The sequence below is a fragment of the Peromyscus californicus genome, unplaced genomic scaffold, assembly GCF_007827085.1.
Source record: "Peromyscus californicus insignis strain IS unplaced genomic scaffold, ASM782708v3 Scaffold_22__1_contigs__length_63687245, whole genome shotgun sequence".
Taxonomy (NCBI): domain Eukaryota; kingdom Metazoa; phylum Chordata; class Mammalia; order Rodentia; family Cricetidae; genus Peromyscus; species Peromyscus californicus.
In genome coordinates this window covers 35,742,864-35,762,335 of record NW_026294525.1, presented here as the reverse complement: position 1 = coordinate 35,762,335, position 19,472 = coordinate 35,742,864, and the positions used below count along the sequence as shown (strand labels likewise).

At 38.0% G+C, this 19,472-nt stretch overlaps 1 protein-coding gene across 17 annotated transcripts in view; it reads right to left on the bottom strand.

Moving 5' to 3' along the window:
* The window catches only part of Ptprk (protein tyrosine phosphatase receptor type K), a 536,300-nt gene that overhangs the window by 79,357 nt on the left and 437,471 nt on the right, over positions 1-19,472 (bottom strand). The window lies entirely within an intron of this gene.

The window sequence follows — 19,472 nt, the reverse complement described above, 5'->3', positions numbered from 1 at the left end:
GGACTATGCTGATTTGGGGAGTCATTCAGAGAAGGATCTTATCTCATGACTTGTGAGAGATACAGCCAACTCCAACCCTGTATGCAGAAGTCATGCTTCCCTTTCTACAACACATATCGTGGGCCCTGGTATCTGATTTAGTGCCCGACAGACAGCATATAAGCAATACTTTCTAAATGAATGACCAGATCACTAATATATAGTGGGCAAATTAAGTGAGTGTAGGGCATTAAGTAAGGAACAAAGATGAATTCAAGGGATGGCTATTGTTATTGTGATGATGTGAAACTTCTGTTAGAGGAATCACACACCACTAAAGTGGTTTCTACCCATATTATTTATAAAAATGTCACTGAGAGAAAGTCCAAATTAATGAGATGTCTCATTCTCCAGGCTTCATATGACCTTTATGCCCTTTATAGCTTTCTTCTAAGCTTCTTGTTTATGACAGTCCCTTCTGCAGAGACAGACTAACACAAAACTACAACTATTTCAAACCGTCTCTCCTAGTGACCGAACTTGTCAGAAAAGCCATAATTGCATAATGCAGAGTAGCTTCTACAGGATTCAGAATGGAGAGGATGGTTTTTAGTGCGCGTGAGGGAAAGCATGGCCCAGGTGGTTTTTCTTGTGGTAAACAGCAGCACATTGGAAATGGACAAGAGTGGGGTGGCTTCCCCAAGCAAAGACAGGCTGGAATGTCAAGGGCCAGATGCAAAGTCAGGTGTTGCAAACAGCAGCTGCAGCCAACAACTTGAACACCATCTTCAAGTCAACTGCAGGAAGGCACCTGCACACGCAAACATCCACATGCCAAGGACTTCTAAAAGGACAACTGCTATTATTTCCCGAGGGGTCAATGCTGTTCATGTTGTAAGCTTCTGCCACTCCCAGGATTGTACAAATGCTAAGAGGATCATGTTATCACGTGCACGTCTACATTTCTGTAAACAGTGGGAATATGGACATAGACTTTTCACAGTTTATGGAAAGGTAGAAATGGTGACCTAAACTCAGCAAGAGCTTTGAAATATAAAACAGGAAATGTAAAAAGTAGGAGCAAGATCCTAAAACGAGAAACTCAGCCAATTCAAGTGTTAAGCATAAGAGATAACAAACCTCCAAGTATTCAGATGTTGAGAAAATATTTTCTCTGCCTTTAAAATTGAAGTGCACTAAATATTACATGTGTTTCAGTAGGTGTCATCTTTTCCTGTAACATGCTATGAAATTAAAAAAAAAATTAATTACAATTTCTCCATGAGTTTTACAAGTGTAAAAGTGGTCACATCATTTATGAAAAAAAGGAGCAGACCAAAGTCATTTTCTGTTCTGAAATAATTTTAAACACATACGACAAACTCAAAATACATCATTTACTATCTTTTCCTCCAATCAATCACTCATAGTGGTCACTGCTCATTCAAGAAAGATTCAATTAACTTTCTACTCTAATGCCATTTATTAAATCAGAGATAATCATCAAAGTAATCCACATTTCATTAAAATCTGAATAGAATCCATAATTTCAGACATTAAACTGATAGAGGATAAAGAATATTTTGTTTGTCTATAACAGAGCAATAATCATAAACCAGTGCTCTATAATACTCTGCAAATGTGTCTTGATGAGATCAAATGGGATTTTAATTTCTTTTCCGTACAATAGGATAAATATAGAAAGGGCGGCAGATAGAGTGTTGCTATAATATTGCAATGTGAAATATATAATCCCTTTAAAGCAGGGATTCACTCTAAGGATTTGTTTTTAATTGCTATGAATAAAACACTTGAGCTTTTCTCTCACTTAGCATTTGCCTTTTTCAAACAAAGGATTTAATCCAGGCATCTATACTGCCACTGTATAGAAAATAGTCGGGAAGTCAGGAGCTAGAGACATGGTTCCATGATTAAGGACACTTGCTACTCTTGTAGAGGACCCTGGTTTGGTTCCCAGCACACATACAGAAGCTCACAAACATCTGGAACTACAGTTCCAGTGAATCCAGTGCCACCTTCTGGCTCCAGTGAGCACCATGCATACACGTGGTGCACATATATACATGTAGGCAAATGCTCATATACATAAAATAAAATTCAAATCCTTAGGGTTTGGAAAGATGGCTCAGAGGTTAAGCTTATACCATCACTCACACCAAGTGGCCTATAAGCCCAGTTCCAAGGCATCTGATACTTTGTTCTGGAATCTGCAAGGACCTGCACTCATATGCAAATACACACACACACACACACACACACACACACACACACACACTACACACTACACACTACACACTACACACACAAATAAATCTTTAAAATAATGTATATTATATATTATGTGTGTTTCTATGTTCAAGTATATGTATAAGTACATACATATGTATTAACAAGTATACACACATACAGTTCTGTGTATGAGTGTGTGTGTGTGCGTGTGTGTGTGCGTGTGCGTGTGCGTGTGCGTGTGCGTGTGTGTGTGTGTGTGTGTGTGTGTGTGTGTGTGTGTGTCTGTTTTTTGGAAATAGTATGCCTTCCATATTTCTTGGAAACCTCATTCCTTCATATTCAAGTTAAAGCTTCATAGATTTTACTTTCTATATAACTTCATGACACAATTCAGCTGGATTTCTGTTCTGAAACAAGGATCCTCTTCCCTTCACTTTGTAGTGCCAAGCTCTTCTTCTTCCTCTAAGCCTTGCTGAAAAGACATCGACATTCATCTCTCTACTAACAGCTCCCCAAATGCAATCTAGACTTTTGCCTCTATGCTCTTCAAACATTCTTAAAAGCTCTGGTCACCTCCCAATTCCAAAGTCACTACCATGTTCACAGGTATGTTATAATAGAATTCTACTTCTAGGTGTCAAAAACCTTTCTTTGATGGGTTCCCACACCTTTAATTCCAGCACTTGGGAGGCAGAAGAAGGCCAATCTCTGTGAGTTCGAGGCCAGCCTGGTCTACAGATAGCCAGGCTAGCCAGTGCAACATAGTGAGAGCCTGACTTGAAAAATAAACAAAAGAAACAGTGAACAAATAAGCTAAGCCCATTCCTTATTAATTAGCTACAGTTTGTTACCAAACTATGACTGATTTGTGATGAATTCATAGACAAGTCCTGTGAGACTAATGTCCAGATGTTGGTGTGGTTTGGCTCTCTGAGATGGAGAAGCGGGGGAGATCAGTTTCCTAGCTTTTTTGAGCCCCCAAAGGCTACCTGAATTCCAAGCCTCAAGCTTCTTTCTGCTTCAAAGCACATCATCATTCCAATTTTTGCTTCTGTCAGTAAATCCCTTCCATGACTTTGACCCTTTCTCCTTCTACTTATCAAGGTTTTTATAATAGCATTGAGCATACCTGAAAAATCCAAAGGTAATTTTTCGATTATAATATTCACAATGGCCAATGCCTATTTTACACAGATGATTACATACATATGGGATTAAAATATCAATCATGGCCGCCGGGAGGTGGCGGCGGCGGCGGCGGCGGCAGCGGCGGCGCACGCCTTTAATCCCAGCACTCGGGAGGCAAAGACAGGCAGAGCTTTGTGAGTTCGAGGCCAGCCTGGTCTACAAAGCGAGTTCCAGGAAAGGCGCAAAGCTACACAGAGAAACCCTGTCTCAAGAGGCCAATGTGTGTGTGTGTGTGTGTGTGTGTGTGTGTGTGTGTAAATCATGACAAATTTAATCTACTTTATACAATATGAGTTAATGCTAACTCTGCAGTTTTGATTGACACCTTAAAAAAGGATCATGGGAGGAGAAATCTTACCTCCCCAAATGTTGCCATCTCTGTTCTGCCATGAGTAGCTATGCCAGTTGTAAAGCTATTTCTGTCTCATTAGTCACTCAAGGCAACTTCCCTAGAATTGACTTAAATTTAGACTCTTGCTGCTGGTATTATCTGAATGAAATACTCCATGTTAAAATTCTCTCCAATGAACAAGTGGCACCCTTGGTTTCCTGGTGACAGTAGTCTCCAGATTGTTCTTTAATTACTTGTGAGGACTGAGCGCTAGAATGGACCACTGTGATTGTATTGGCCTGGCTGTCATGAAGGTTGACCCTGAAGATACATAACACTGGAACTAATAATTGTGGCATTTCCTATGTAATAAATGCGTTTTGTGGAAAAGGTACAGGGAATTGATGTTGGATCCCACAAGACCGATAATCTGGGTTACCAAAGGAAACCAAATAAGCAGTGAACATTGGTCTCCTCATCAGAATAAGGAGGTATTGACTTTAAGTCAGGAGTTCTAAAAAGTCAGTATAAAATCATTTGGAAGGAGAGATGAAAAATAGAATATACCTATTTTATTGTTTCTATGTTAAAGCTTACTTCTTACTAATATTATCTTTACTTTTTATGTAAAGCCCATCAGCAAAAACAGATTTTCAGATGGTAAACTTGAAATCAGAGAGCAAGTGAGCCAGAAGCAATTTATGATCACTATATACTCAAATATTATCTTTTTTCTCATTAACATATTAAATTACAACTGACGCTGTCACTGTAGTAGCTCCCCTCATAATTTCAAGATGTATTTAATACATTTTATTGTAAACGTAAGTGAAGATATTCACTAGTGTTTTGAATAGCATACATTTTTACATGCAAGCTTTATTGTTAGTTTTAGAAACAGTTCAAAATAACAATAAATCAGGGCTCCTCATCGGGTAAAAAGCAAACCTGACAACCTGAGTTCAATTCCAAGAAAGCCAGACGTAATGGCTCACATCTGGAATCACAACAGTGCTGTGGCAAGGTGGGAAACAGAGACAGCAGGATTGGCCCAAAGCTTCTGGATGCCTGTAGCAGCATCAACAAGAGAGACCTTGCCTCAAAACAAGGTAGCAGAGATGTCCTCTGATCTCCACACGTGCTGTGGCATATGTGGGCCTGTGCACATGTATACACACACACACACACACACACACACACACACACACACACACACACACACACACACACACACACTAGAAATCCCTAAAATTTCTGCTAAGTAACCTAGGTACATCTTTGGAATACATATACTACATAAATAGCTTCTGAAAACTCCATGGTTCTATTTTCTCATGAAGATTGATTCTTCTACTCTATCAAACACCCCACTTCTCACCACCTATCCCTGGGATACCTAGCGTTAACTGTCATTTTGAGGGGATCTAGAATTATCCAGGAGATAAACCTCTGGGTACACCTGTGTGGGGTTGAAATTAAAGTTAGCTCGTGATAGTATCTATGAGGGATGGTCTTGGTTGGATTAATTAATGTGGGGACCTGATTTGAACTGTGGGCAAGGCCACTGGTGGGATCCTGCCTTATGTAAAATGGAGAAGATGAACTGAGCAGGAGAGTTCATTGTGCTCTGCCTCTGGACTCTGGATGCAATGGGATCAGCCACTCCCAGCTTCTGCTGGTTGACTTCTCTACTGTGATCACTCGACCCTGGAACTGGGAGCTGAAATCAATCAACCCTTTTTCCCATCATTGCTCTTGTCAAGGTGTTTTTATCACAGCAACAGGAAAATAAATTAAGATCCATCCTTCCTTCATCTCTTCCTTCCTTCTTTACGACTGGACCCTTGTGTATGCTGAGTAAACGCTCTCCAACTGAGCTATATATTTAAGTCTTCCAATCCTACATCGTCAATTTTCATCTTTTCCAAACAGTATGGAAATACCTCAAGAATATCAAAGATAATTCCTCTACAACATTATACAACCAAATTAAATAGGAAATTCATTCACTTAATTGCACCAGTCAAAATTCTGTCGCCGGGCGGTGGTGGCGCACGCCTTTAATCCCAGCACTTGGGAGGCAGAGCCAGGAGGATCTCTGTGAGTTCGAGGCCAGCCTGGGCTACCAAGTGAGTTCCAGGAGAGGCGCAAAGCTACACAGAGAAACCCTGTCTCAAAAAACCAAAAAAAAAACAAAAACAAAATTCTGTCTACCTTAATTTTTCTATTCTTCATATACCAAATTTAATCTACCCAAGAAGACCTTTAGAATTATCTCTTCCACTGCCATTGATTTAGTCCTGCTACCAACATGCCTAGCATTTAAAAATCTCAATACCATTCCTAACATGTACAATCTTAACACAAACTGACATTGTCATCCATTCTCTGGATCATCCACAGTAATCCTTAAAAGCAAGAAGAAAATCATAATTCCCTACTTAAATGCTGCAGTGGTTTTCCTTCACATGTAGAGCAGCACACAGGCTCTCAGCCATGCTTACAAGCCATCATAAGCTCCATTGTTCCCAGGATAGCCATTTGGTCCTGAGCCCTTGTTTGCTGTCCCCTCTCTTTGGTAAGCTATTCAGGCAATTGATATGACAGGCTCTATATACTTTTCTCATTGAAGTCTTAGCTCAAACATCACTTCAGAGAGTATTTATTCGAAATCCTATCAGAATTAGCTTCACTTAGAGAAGTCACTTGAAATCACATCAGACAATTCTGTTTTCTTCATTGACTGTGTCATGAATTTAAAATTGTCTTGATGATTTCGGTTGTAGGTTTATGCTGTCTGTCTGTTGTGATTTGAATGACAACTGTCCTCCACAGGCTCATGCATCTGAATACTTGTTGGTAGCATTATTTAGGGCAGTTATGGAACTTTTAGGATGTGGAGGCTTGCTGGAGGAAGTAGTCACTGGGTGGGCCCTTAAGGGTTTCTGGCCTTGCCCCACACCCTCTCTGTCTCTCGTGTTGAGATGTGATCTCTCAGCACCCTGCTTTCGTGCCTTGTGTACCATTATGGACACCCTGCAAACATACGGTAGAAAACCACTCATCCTTAAGTGGACTGAGCTATGGTATTTTATTACAGCCTCAGAAATATAACTAATAAAGTCTCCTCACCAAAATAAGAGTTCCTTCAAGGAACCCATGGCAATTCTGTGAACAAGAATTATTCCGACATATAAATGGTACTTGACTTATCCATTAACTTTTTCTGGTTTTGTTGAATAAATGAATGAACTGATTAGGAGAATTCCTCAAGGAACTTGTTAGTTACAACTTCGCTGTTGGATCTTCTGACAGTTAAGTAGCTAAATGTTCAGCTGAACTATAAAGCCAGCAATCAGAACTCAACACTTTCCTGACATTTTTCATAAGACAGAATTCTTCTTTTTCAAATCGCCAACATGTTAAGTGGATACATATATAACACTGCATATATTTACACAACATATTAGGAGGATATGCATGCAACACTGTACTTACACAACATGTTAGGAGGATAAATATATAACACTGTACATACTTACACAACATGTTAGAAGGGTACATATACAAAACTGCATATCTTTACACAACCTGAGTATTTTTAGTATATTTAATTTTTAGACTTTAATTTTTCTTAGGTCTTTTGATGTCATGAATTAAACTATTAGTTTCTTAGTGTTGACTCTTGTGACCTGTATTCACATTAACGACAAAATCCTAGGGTATAAAATTCACAATCTGTTTTCCTCATGATTCAAAAACATTACAATTAACGAGAAATAATGAAATTAAAAATTCAAGCAAGTCATCTGGGATGCTTCCTCCCACAGCAGATGGGGACAAATACAGAGACCCACAGCCAGACATTACACAGAGAATGAGAGACCTTAGAACACAGCCCTCAACACCCCTCCCCTGAGGGGTCAGGGAACCCAGCAGAAGAAGAGGCAGAAAACATTCAAGAGCCAGAGGGGACGGAGGCCAAAAGGAAAACAATTCCCTCTAAATCAACAGGATCAATGCACATATGCATTCACAGAGACTGTGGCAGCATGCTCAGGGCCTGCACAGGCTTGCACCAGATGGGGTCCTAGAGCTGAAAGAAGTGGACACATGCTCCCATCCCTAAGCCAGAAGCAATCTCCAATTAATAAATACTTGCAAATGAAGATTTGGTTTCCTACAAGGGAGTCTCAATGGGGAACCAAACTATTCTTAAGGGTATTCTACATGCCCAGAAGTAGAGGGCCACCAGAAAATAAACTTAGTGACATCTTTGGACGTTCCTTGTCTCAAAATGTCATGTCAGGATTTTTCTTTTTATAATTCTATCTTATTTTTTATTTTTATTTTATTTTATAAATATATAGATACATATTTTCTCTCTTTACCCTATATGTCCTTTGTGTATATCTTAAGGCTTCCAGTTTAGTGTTTTAGGGATTCCTGTGTGGATGAAGACTTGGTCTCCATCTATAACTCTTCTTATGCCATGTCTCGGGCTCTTTTCCTTCCGATTGTTCGTTTTATCCTATTCTACTGTGTAAGTTTTTGTTTTATCTTATTATATTTTATTTATTATTATCATCCCTTAGAAGCCTGTTTGTTTTCTAATGAGAGACAGAAAGGGGGTGGATTTGGATGGAAGGGGAGGTGGGGAGGAACGGGGAGGAGTAGAGGGAGAGAAAATTGTAAGCAGTATATATTATATGAGGGGGGAAAGCATTTTCAATAAAGTAAAATAAAGAAATTATGCCCAGTTTTTTAAAAAAAAAAAACAAAACCTCAGGCAAAACATTTTTTCCAACTTTTTAAAAATTCTAACACTAGAATACTTTACATAGGAAGAACTCATAAGCAAAGGTAGAATTTCTGTTTCTATTAGTGTCTTTGTTATACTTAAAAGAAAGTGAACACTTGACACTGTTGTTAATAGTCACCAATAAGAAGCCTAGCTACAACATACCTGGTACAGCTTCAGAGAAGTGAAAAGTATAGTCCTAATGAGTAACAGAATAATTTTGTAAGACAGTAAAAAGGGATACACTTACTTCATTCAGCCGTTCATCTATTTAAATACGATGAATAGATTTATGCTACATGTCAGGTGCAGATTTAAATATAAGCAGATTGTCACGCCTCCACCCATGTAAACCTTACGGTCCATCCAGATAGATCACCGTGGTGAGGATTTCTTAACAATACACTATGCGACCACTTAGCCTTTGAATCCATTGTGGAAATAGTGCATGCTGTCTACTCCAGTTTTTCAGAGACAAATTGTACTTTAGATTTGAAAAACAGGCTTTAAAAATCTATTCGCTATTCACTTTTAAGAATATTTCTCTCCATTTAAAATAAAGTTTACCATGTTATGAACTTTGGCAGAGTGAATGAAAATACTGGTGTCTAACAGGTTGCTCGTGTAAATCATAACGACACTTAAAACTTCATTAAAATTACTTGTTCCTGACTTGACTTCACTTAGAGATGCTTTCATTTTCCCCAGGCTATAGTCCAAACTCTAATATTAAATGTACTTTTCTGTAGCTTTCTTCCTCCGAATTAATGAAAAAGGATACCTCAAATCAGATTAATTTTTGAAATCCAGAGCACAGACAATGCATAGGAAGAGGCATGTGTTTCTTCTCTGCAGGAAGGATGAGTGTAGCTGGTGCCATCAAGGACGCTGCTCAGGCATGCAGGAAAAGTGACAACTTGCTCTCTCTGGGGACCATTTTCAGAAGGGTTGATAGCTTCCTCACAGCTAATCTACTCCAAAGAAAAAACTAGCCATACTCTGGCCCAGAGTATTTTCTTTTTCTTTTCTAAAAATGTACTTGTTTCTATGTGTATGGGTGTTTTGCCTGCATGTATTCACCGCATGTGTGCTTAGTACTCTAAAAGGCCAGAAGAGGGCACTGGATCCCATAGGGCTGGAGGTACAGACAGTTGTGAGCTACCATGTGGATGCTGGAAATGGAAGCTCTTTATCATTGGGCCATCTCTCCAGCTCCCTGTGCAGAATTTTTCACTGGCAGAATGAAACTATCACATGTTACCCCCATTTCAGTCTGCAAAACAATTTCACAGGAATAGCTAAGAAATTCTGGTTAGGATTTTAGTGGCTGAAGCCCACTTAGGGATTTTTGTCTTCAATCCCATCTCTGCTGCTAAGGCATCCTTTGGTGTTATGTTTTGTAAGGGATGAGGCCCGGGTAGCTATTTAAGGGTGAAGAGTTTGGAGACGCCCCGAGGCTCAAGTTCAGCAGTTGTGACTGCAGGAGAGGAGCATCGCCACACAGTTCCTGCATGCTGCACTACTGGACACAGCTCCATGGGGTGGGGTATTTTTCAATGTTTGTCACTTGAGACAGCATTTTCATCCATTGTATCCTCAGAGAGAAGGGCACCAATGATGATTTGACAACGGTTTTGACACAATTAAGAGTATAGAGAAAATGCTTTTGGCGAAGTTATTTTTATGACATAATTGGGAAATAGAAAACGGGGGAAAAGAAGAAAGCAAATACACTCTTAATGTTTGTATGTTCTACATATAATTTTAAAATATCGATCTCTTCTCTTAATGTGCTGGTGTTTAAATGTTTAAAATGATTATCTTTGTGATTAAAATTTGTTTCCTAGCTTTTTGTAGAGAATTATTTAACATCTTGGTCCTTAGCAATACTTGTTTGCTATAGCCTGAAGATAATTATAGGTAAATGACTATACAGCTCTACAATGATGATATGGGAAAATTTAAATAACACATTATTCTACATATAACTGAAAAATTAAAATAAAAATTCAACTGAAATGGATGCACTGTTAATTAGTTCAATGTTAGTTAAATATATGTCTAGTAAAGTACTTTTAACATTGAACTGTTGTTACCCAGTAAAATACTTCTTCCTGCAAATTTTTTTTCACCATATAAACTATAAACATTGTGTGGCATAAGAGTCTTAGCTGCTAATTCTGAGAGTGGGAGAAATAGACTCCCCCAGGAAAGAGTACACCAATTGGTCAATACCAAATGGTCAGCCCTAAATACACACACACACACACACACACACACACACACACACACACACGTAACATTGTACAGACAGAGCAGGCTGTATTTAGGAATATCTATATGTGTGTGTGTATGTATGCTTATACATTTATACCTTCAATAACAATTAATGAAAAAAAGAGCAATTATTTGAATGAGAGCAGGAAAAGGAATATGGAAAGTTTTGTGGAGAGGAAAAGGAAGGAAGAAATGCTGTAACTATAACATTACATATTTATTATTATTATATGTTATATATAATATTAAATATTATAATTTATATATAATATAAATAACTATATTATATTCTTAAAAAACAAAAGAAAACAAACAAGCAAAGCAACAACAAAAATCCCTAAGATTCTTAGCTGCTAAGACATACATGATTGTGTGTGTGTGTGCTGAATTAGAATGCTGTAAATTATATTTATAAGAAAGAACAATCCGCCGGGCAGTGGTGGCGCACGCCTTTAATCCCAGCACTCGGGAGGCAGAGCCAGGTGGATCTCTGTGAGTTCAAGGCCAGCCTGGGCTACCAAGTGAGTTCCAGGACAGGCGCAAAGCTACACAGAGAAACCCTGTCTCGAAAAACCAAAAAAAAAAAAAAGAAAGAGCAATCCAATACCAATCTGAAAGCACATTCTCCATTAGACACCTAAGCTTGAGGCACTTGGGCACGCAGGCTACAAAAAGCACCCATCTCATTGCCCAATAAAACAAAGGAAAATTTCCAGTTTCAATCGACACTGTCCCTGCTCCCTTGCTGGAATCACTCATTTCCCTAAGAAGCCCAGGTTACTTTCATTGGCCAATGGCACGTAGAGACCAGCATTTGGATGCTTGGTGTGCTTGCTCTAATTAAGGCAGTACTGTTCCCAGGAGTTCTCTATGAATTGAGGTTATAGAAACAATATACACCCAAGCGCACTCCAGGAATCCAAAAAAAGGGGGGGGGGCATTAATTTTACTTGTGTAGTGTAAATATGGCTTAAATTTTACATCATGGGAGAAGAGTTGGATAGGTCTTTTTATCCCAATGTAGTCCTGAGATGAGCCTGGGCAAGGTGAGATCTTCACTTCCTCTTTCTTCACCTCGCTTTATGCTCATCTTAACCATGAGTTAAGGGACCCGTAAGCAAATCTGTGAAGATTCGCTTTGTTTTTCTTTCCTATCTTCTCTTCGATTTCTCTGGTTTTCAGCTAGGGTCAGTACATATCAAATCTGCATAAGGAAAATTCAGCAAGAAAGCCCTATCGTTGGGTCTTTATGGACTAAACCTATCAAATATGCTTCCTAAATGCCTTTAACCTTCTGTTCAATTCTGCTTCTACATATTATGTCTCTAAAATTAAAACTACATGTAATCACTTAGTTTTATTACTTAGTTTAATTTTTTTGCTGATTTATTTTCTCATGTTTGACATAGGCTCTTGAACAGCTCTATTTATCTATTCAGGTAAGATAATAAAAGCCAAAGCTGTATACATACTGAGTATAAAATGATGGTGAAAGCATGTATGGGCAACAGGAAAACATAATTGCTTTATGATTCTATAGAGAGTAACTACTAATAAATGGTGTTGTAAGCAAGTATTTTGTTCTAAGGCAAAAGTCTAAATAGATATTGTTTCTTAGACAGTTCTAAAGAGGGTTTGCAAGAAATCCTTTTTAGAATGTTTTAAAAAGCCAGGTGACGGCCGGGCGGTGGTGGCGCACGCCTTTAATCCCAGCACTCGGGAGGCAGAGCCAGGCGGATCTCTGTGAGTTCGAGGCCAGCCTGGGCTACCAAGTGAGTTCCAGGAAAAAGGCGCAAAGCTACACAGAGAAACCCTGTCTCGAAAAACCAAAAAAAAAAAAAAAAAAAAAAAAGCCAGGTGAGGCAATGTTGTCTAGCTGGAGTGGGCTTTGGGGAGATAAAGAAGACCATCTGTGACTATTGTCTACGGACATTCTTTGTCTAATAGGGATCATGAAATCACCACACAGAACTCTCTTCTTAATTACCAATAAGTATTCACTTCCAACTAGATTCATTTCACATTTCATGTGTGAATTTTTTACTTCTTTGATCATATACATAACATTTGAGATTCTCTTCAATTTCTTCAAACACTAAAAGAGAAAAAAAAACTATTTCTTGGGACAACTGAATAAATATTTTCAGTACAATTCCTACCTATACTATAAATACTTATCCTTATACCCACAGATACATGTAGTTCTCACCCCTTATCAAAGAAACTTCTCTTTGCAACAGAAGGGGACCATTACAAAAAAACAAACAAAACAACAACAAAAACAATTGAAATGCAGAGAACAAGAGATTGTTGGGTGCCCATTCCTAACTGATAAATCTACAACATAATTCTTGCACCTAAGGCTCATGGATCTTTGTAGAAGGGAGTGGGAAAACATTGTAAGAGCCAGAGGAAGATGAAGTTTACCATGAGTTTACGTCTCCTAGAAATGTCACAAAGACTCCAATCGTGAAGTTTCACAAACATGAGTGCCTAAACAAGACTTGAACAACGACACCAATGAACATCTTAACATGGAAAGCGGGGAGCTTGCAGGATCTCGTCTCCAGACAAAGAAGCAGAAAATGTGGAGAGTGAGAGAAAAGACCTTCCTTGGGGAAGAGTCTTCCAGTGGGTTATCTAATACCAAAAGCCCTGAGTTCATACATACACAGGTGATGTTAAGTGGACTGAACAGGTTGTATTTATGCATTAGGAGTGTGTGTGTGTGTGTGTGTGTGTGTGTGTGTAAAACAATAATTAACAACAATAAAAACACAGGACATGAATTTTGAGAGGAGAATGGAAGGAGCTGGAGCAAAGAAAGGGAAAGAGGGAAATAATGTAGCTATATTATCATTTCAAAAATTAAAAAATATAAAAAAAATTGTTTTTTTCTATGATACTACAGTTTTCAGGGCAGATGTATTATCTATCTGTCCTCTTACTGTTTTTATTAGATGTATTGTATATTCATAGATTGTTGTTCTGCTTGCTGCTGTTAATTTTTGATTTCGTTTTTGTTGACAGAAGTTTACTCAGCAGCCCATGTTTGCTGGGTACAAACCAAATAGGCCCAGTTGGCCTTGAAGTTATGGTGATCTTCCTGCCTCTACTTCCCAAGTGCTATGGCTAAATACCACCATACCAGGATAAGCTATTGGATTTTTAAAATATTAGTTCTATATAATCCAAACTCATTTTTTTCTTTCCTCCAAGATTGGGTTCTTTGTGTAGCCCTGGTTGTTCTGGAACTCTCTCTACAGACCAGGGTGGCCTCAAACTCAGAGATCTGCCTGCTACTGCCTCCCGAATGCTGGGATTAAAGGTGTGTGCCACCACCATGTGGCTTCTATATTATCTAAAATTGATGTTTTTCTGAATTGGATTATCAGTTCTCTATGAATTACTCTTTTACTAGTTTCTCACAAATACTTTATTGCAGTATTATGATTCAAGTTGAACTTTTTTAATACTAAAAGAATTTTATTGAAAGGAAGTCAAAATATCAATTTTATCCTAATGAATTATACTTCTAAGTTTGTGGTTATAGAAACCCATAGCTTCATAAAGAATAAGAACAATGTCCTTCCATTTATGTGAAGATGTGACACTATGTACATTATATGCTGCTAACTCAACATTATAAAAGAGATTATCAACAATATGAATCAAGTTCGAGCAGGTTATCTGAACTGAGGAGGTTGATTGCATCCATTATTAAAAAACATAATCCACCAATCTGTAGTTTCATAATGGCCTTTGATTATTTAAGGTCAATTTGGAAAAGTTTCCAATCAACTAGCCTAAGCTACTAGACCTTTCCCATTCTACCATCTAATTGGTGTTTAAATACGTTTATGGCATAAGAATGAACCTCTCTGAAGCACCTTTGTCCTCTCCAAACCCCAGCAACTTTGGTTAAAAACAAAGCAATGGCACAAAAGTATATCTAAGTTTGGGTCTATTCCATAGGTTTTGGTGATATCTTGGACAGTTTGGGCTATAATGCCATCCTTTGTCTCAACTTTGCCATGAATGTGAATTATCTCTTTTCAGGAAGTGCTGGTGACAGATCAAAGTCATCTCATGAAACAAGTTAATTCCAAAGAGTGAAAATGCTGGAGTTATCTCTACGTGTTGACTGCAAGAATATGCAGCTAGAACTCAATGTTGACTAATAGGGACTTCCTCGGCCACTCACTATCTACCCATGTCTGATCAGTAAGTAGACCACAAGAATAGGCTTATGGATTCTGTTAAGGCTGCTGAAGAAATGAACAATCCACATGCAAACAGTGTTCTCTCTAATATTAAAGCAAGTGCAGAGCTGGGGAGAAAGTGAGCAAGACCCTGTGAAGTTCAGGGCCTTTTCTCTTTCATGAGCAATACATGGGTGTATATGTGTGGAAACTCTACTCATGAAGGAACCCTGTACACTCATAGGATTTAAGAAAAAGAAAAACATTAGACAAAGAATATTCCTGGGATGTAGCAGTTATTAGGGTAACCGACATAAAACTTGAAGAGTGATTTAAATAATAAGAAATGAAAAATCAGCAATAACCCTTGTTACATTTAAGCTTAAATTTAATAATTAATATTCAGAGTTCTTATGTTCAGTTGCAGTTAATATTTCAATACATCCAACTGAAGTCAGAGAGGTTCACACTGGCAAAACATCCTTGTGCTGCTAAGTAGCACTCATTTGTGTGAAGTTTAAAGGAATTTTAATCTTTTATCATAATGGCTACATACAGAATCAAAGTAGTAAGAGATTTCCTTTACAGTTTCTGCTTGAATACATCAAATCATTTAATTCTTGTTAAGACATTAGACGACTACCTTCATACTGGAGACCAACAGAGTTAAGAACACAGTCATAAGAACTGCAGTGACCAAGTTGAAGAGTTTCAGCTAAACTGTCTTCCTAGTTATGCACATAAACAGCCATTTGGATGAAGAGATCATACATTCTCACTTATTCCAGTGGAAAACTCATTCAAACAAAACTTACATTAAACTTAATATACATTAGTCTACATTTAGACTAATTCCATTTCTAATTAACTATAGACTCACATGGAATCTCAGCTCTGGAAAGTTTTTTTAAAATATAAGGTGACCTATAAATTCACATTTCAAGAAACAAAGAAACAACCCCACCTGCAAATGGAATCATCATACACACATGTTCTGATACTTTTCTGAATTGCAGGCACTGCTGTAACCAGTTTGATTAAATATTAAAGCAAAAACATGCACCTCAAATTTAAATTTAATTACCAATTCAACAAATATTTGTTGTACATAATAAGACTTTCATCTTGTACTTGTTCTTGGAACATAGTGATATATGAGACTATCAAATCATAGAATTAAACTTGGCTAAGTATTTAAGTTAAAAATACACATGAATACATATTGTCTGTCAAAATTTAACTATAAAAGGCCACTGGAAACTAGAATATCTTATAGCAGAGACATCTGGAACTCTAGAGAATCACCCCCTCCATTTTTTCCCAGCCAAGTTGACTTATATATGAAGGACATTAGGAGAGTTGGATCCCACTTTCTCAGTACTTCTAGCTGAGGGTATGGAGGTGAAGATGAAGGTAGGGTCTGAGGAATACAGAACACAGGATATGTCCATATGAACGCTATACAGGATACAACAGAGTCTTTCCTATCTGTCTGGTCAGCCCCACCATTTCTAGCTTGGCTGTCCTCTCGTTGACACTATCTGAGAAGTGAAATGTTTTTTGTTTCCCTGAGAATCAGGGGCAGCCTTCCACCTGCCACAGATTCGCCTATTGACTCAGCATTGTTTCTACCCATGCTCATATAGTTCTCATTACTTTGTTACCTCAGGCCCATATAGTTCTCAGTGTTACCTTTAAAAAAAAATCAAGAAATCTACTCTTGAGCCCATATGTATATATGTGTGTGTATGTACATATATATATGTGTGTGTGTGTGTGTGTGTGTTCACATATATAAAACAGCAAAGTCCACACATCTCAAAAATATAGTACAGTGAAGTACACATATCTCATGTATTTGGTTTAATCAGTCTCTAATAAAAGTGTACACTTGTTTAACTAGCCAGTCCTTTACTGGAAGCTTTCTTCACAGGCAGTGTGGTTATATCTTTTTGACCCTTAAGTAGGTCTTCAAAATGCCTTGACTGAAAAATTTTATTTTCATACTGAAAAATTTTAGATAAAAAGGCAACCATATTTGCATGGTGTTAGTTTAGCACGTACTCAGACAATAAGGCCATGTTACTTTAGTAAGTGTGGTTTTTCATAGGTAGAAAAATGTCAAAATTCAGAGCAAGAAATGGATTAGCTCTAGTTAGGAATATTAAAACATAAAAAACTTTAATTTTATAATCAAGAAATTTCTATCTCCAATTTAAGTCTACTTTAGAATTTATGGTTCTTTACCCGTCATAACTGCACATAATGATTTATGTGGTTCAAAAGCAAGGAAAAACAAGTTGATGTAGGGACTTACCATAGCACTTTTCTAGATTTTAAATGGTAATGGAAAACATAGAGGCTCCTCCATGAGCCTCTAAGGAAGTCCATTAGAGAGGATAATGCTGCACTTTATACCTGACATGAGAAGACACCTGGTAACATCTACAATATGCTAGGGCTCATTCAAACACAATTAGAATATAATAGCCCCTTTATCTGTGGCAAGTACATTCCAACAACCTCAGGAGATGACTAAAGCCACAGATAATATCAAATGCTGCCGCTACTACTTCTCCCACATGTATATACCTATGATAAAGTTTAATATAAATTAGATATGAGATTACCAACTATAAAGGAAATAGAACAATTATAGGAATATACTATAACAGCTGTCACCATTAACTCTTGCACTTGGAAGCTACTATTAAAGAAAAGTAGGGCTTCTTGAACACAAGCATAACAATACAGGCACAGGTCATCTGCTAGTCAAGGTGGTTACTAAGTTACTTGACAGGTGGGTAGTATATTCCCCATGAATGCTGTGGACAAAGGAGGACTGGGGTCTAGGTAGAGCAAGAGTGAAAACTTTCATTATGCTACTGCCAGTGACCTGCCCAACTGAATATTTATGAATTTTTTATTTCTGGAATTTTCCATTTAATATTTTCAGGCTACGATTTGCCACAGATAACTTAAATCATGGGAGAAAAATCCCAGATGAGGAAGGAGTGTTCTCTACGTTCCCTGAATCCTAAAAACAACAGGGGATAGGTACTTTGTTACTCTCCTTTGGTGAATGGAGCTATTGTAATTGCCCGAAGCTATCAGGCAAGATCAAGATCTAACCTCAGACAGACTAGGGCCAGAGTCCTTCTCATACTTAGGATGCCACTCTGTCAACCAGAGATCCTGAGCGCCTCAGGATGAAATCATGAGAACAAGAGAAATAACCACAAACGGAAGGAAGCCTTCTTAGTACCCTCTGGGCTGCTCACAAATGTTCCATGTCACATGCTATGATCGAATTCCATGATCTATAAACCTCCCTGGAGCATAAATACCAGATAATATTTGTCATCATGCTTTTATTGGTATCCAAAAGGGGACATGGTGACCCCAAAACACTTGATGCAAAACCAAGTAAAAGAGAAGAAAATCCTACGTGTTACAATTACTTTAGCTCTTTTTCCCTTTTATTTATTTTTCCTGTCTAAAAAACTTTTTAGCAGCCTGATAAGAAAACCTTTTAAATTCTTAGTGTCTGCTTTAAATCTAGAAAAGCAGAGGTGACACACAGCTAAATGTCTTTCACAGATAACTTCTAGAAGTTTCGACTTTAACTCCTGATTTGCAAGCCAAACCCTAAAATGAAAAACAAAAACAAAAAAACCTGTTTGCACATTAGATGCCTCTGCATATATTTTTCTTCTCTTTCACTAGAGTTGTTTACTTATTTTTTAACTATCATGAGGAATCTTAGTATCTGAATGGAATCAGTAGGGTTTTCCCCCCCCCATCTGTGAAGTTTCTTTATTAGTCCCATGAGTCAAGGGGAAACTCTTTATTGCCTGCACAAATCAAGAGAAAAACAAATGCTAATTGAGCAGATTGATAGATGGAGGAAAAGATGAAAGGAGAGGTGCCAACATCAACAGAATATGGCTATTCATCGTCACCCCCAGTGAATCAGCTACGCTCACAAATGTGCATCAAATACTAGCTATGGCAACAATGCTCCCAGAGGAACCAACCTCTGTGGAGCTCAAGCAGGCATGGAGACAGCTCTTCCTTCTCTGCTAGAATAGACAAAGCAGTGGCCTCTCCCTTGTTGGGCCATTCAGTTTTTAAATGAAGGACAATACACACAGAGGCATCGGAGAGCCTCCTCCCCATGCGAAATGCCAAATATCCATTCAAAGATGACAATACACGTTTTCTTATCAAACCAGCTAACTAAGTCACAGCAGCCAGGGTCAGCAGGCAGTGTTCTGGTCGCCAGCCTTCACAGGCATAATTTCCCAGCATTATTTGAATCAAAAAGAAAAATTAAAACGTCTTCCTTCAAGTGATGAAGTCGTGGAGCTGTTTGCCCACACCAATGATCATGTGTTGTTGAATTGGCTTTGTTCCTTTTAAATCAGAACCAAATATAAATGAA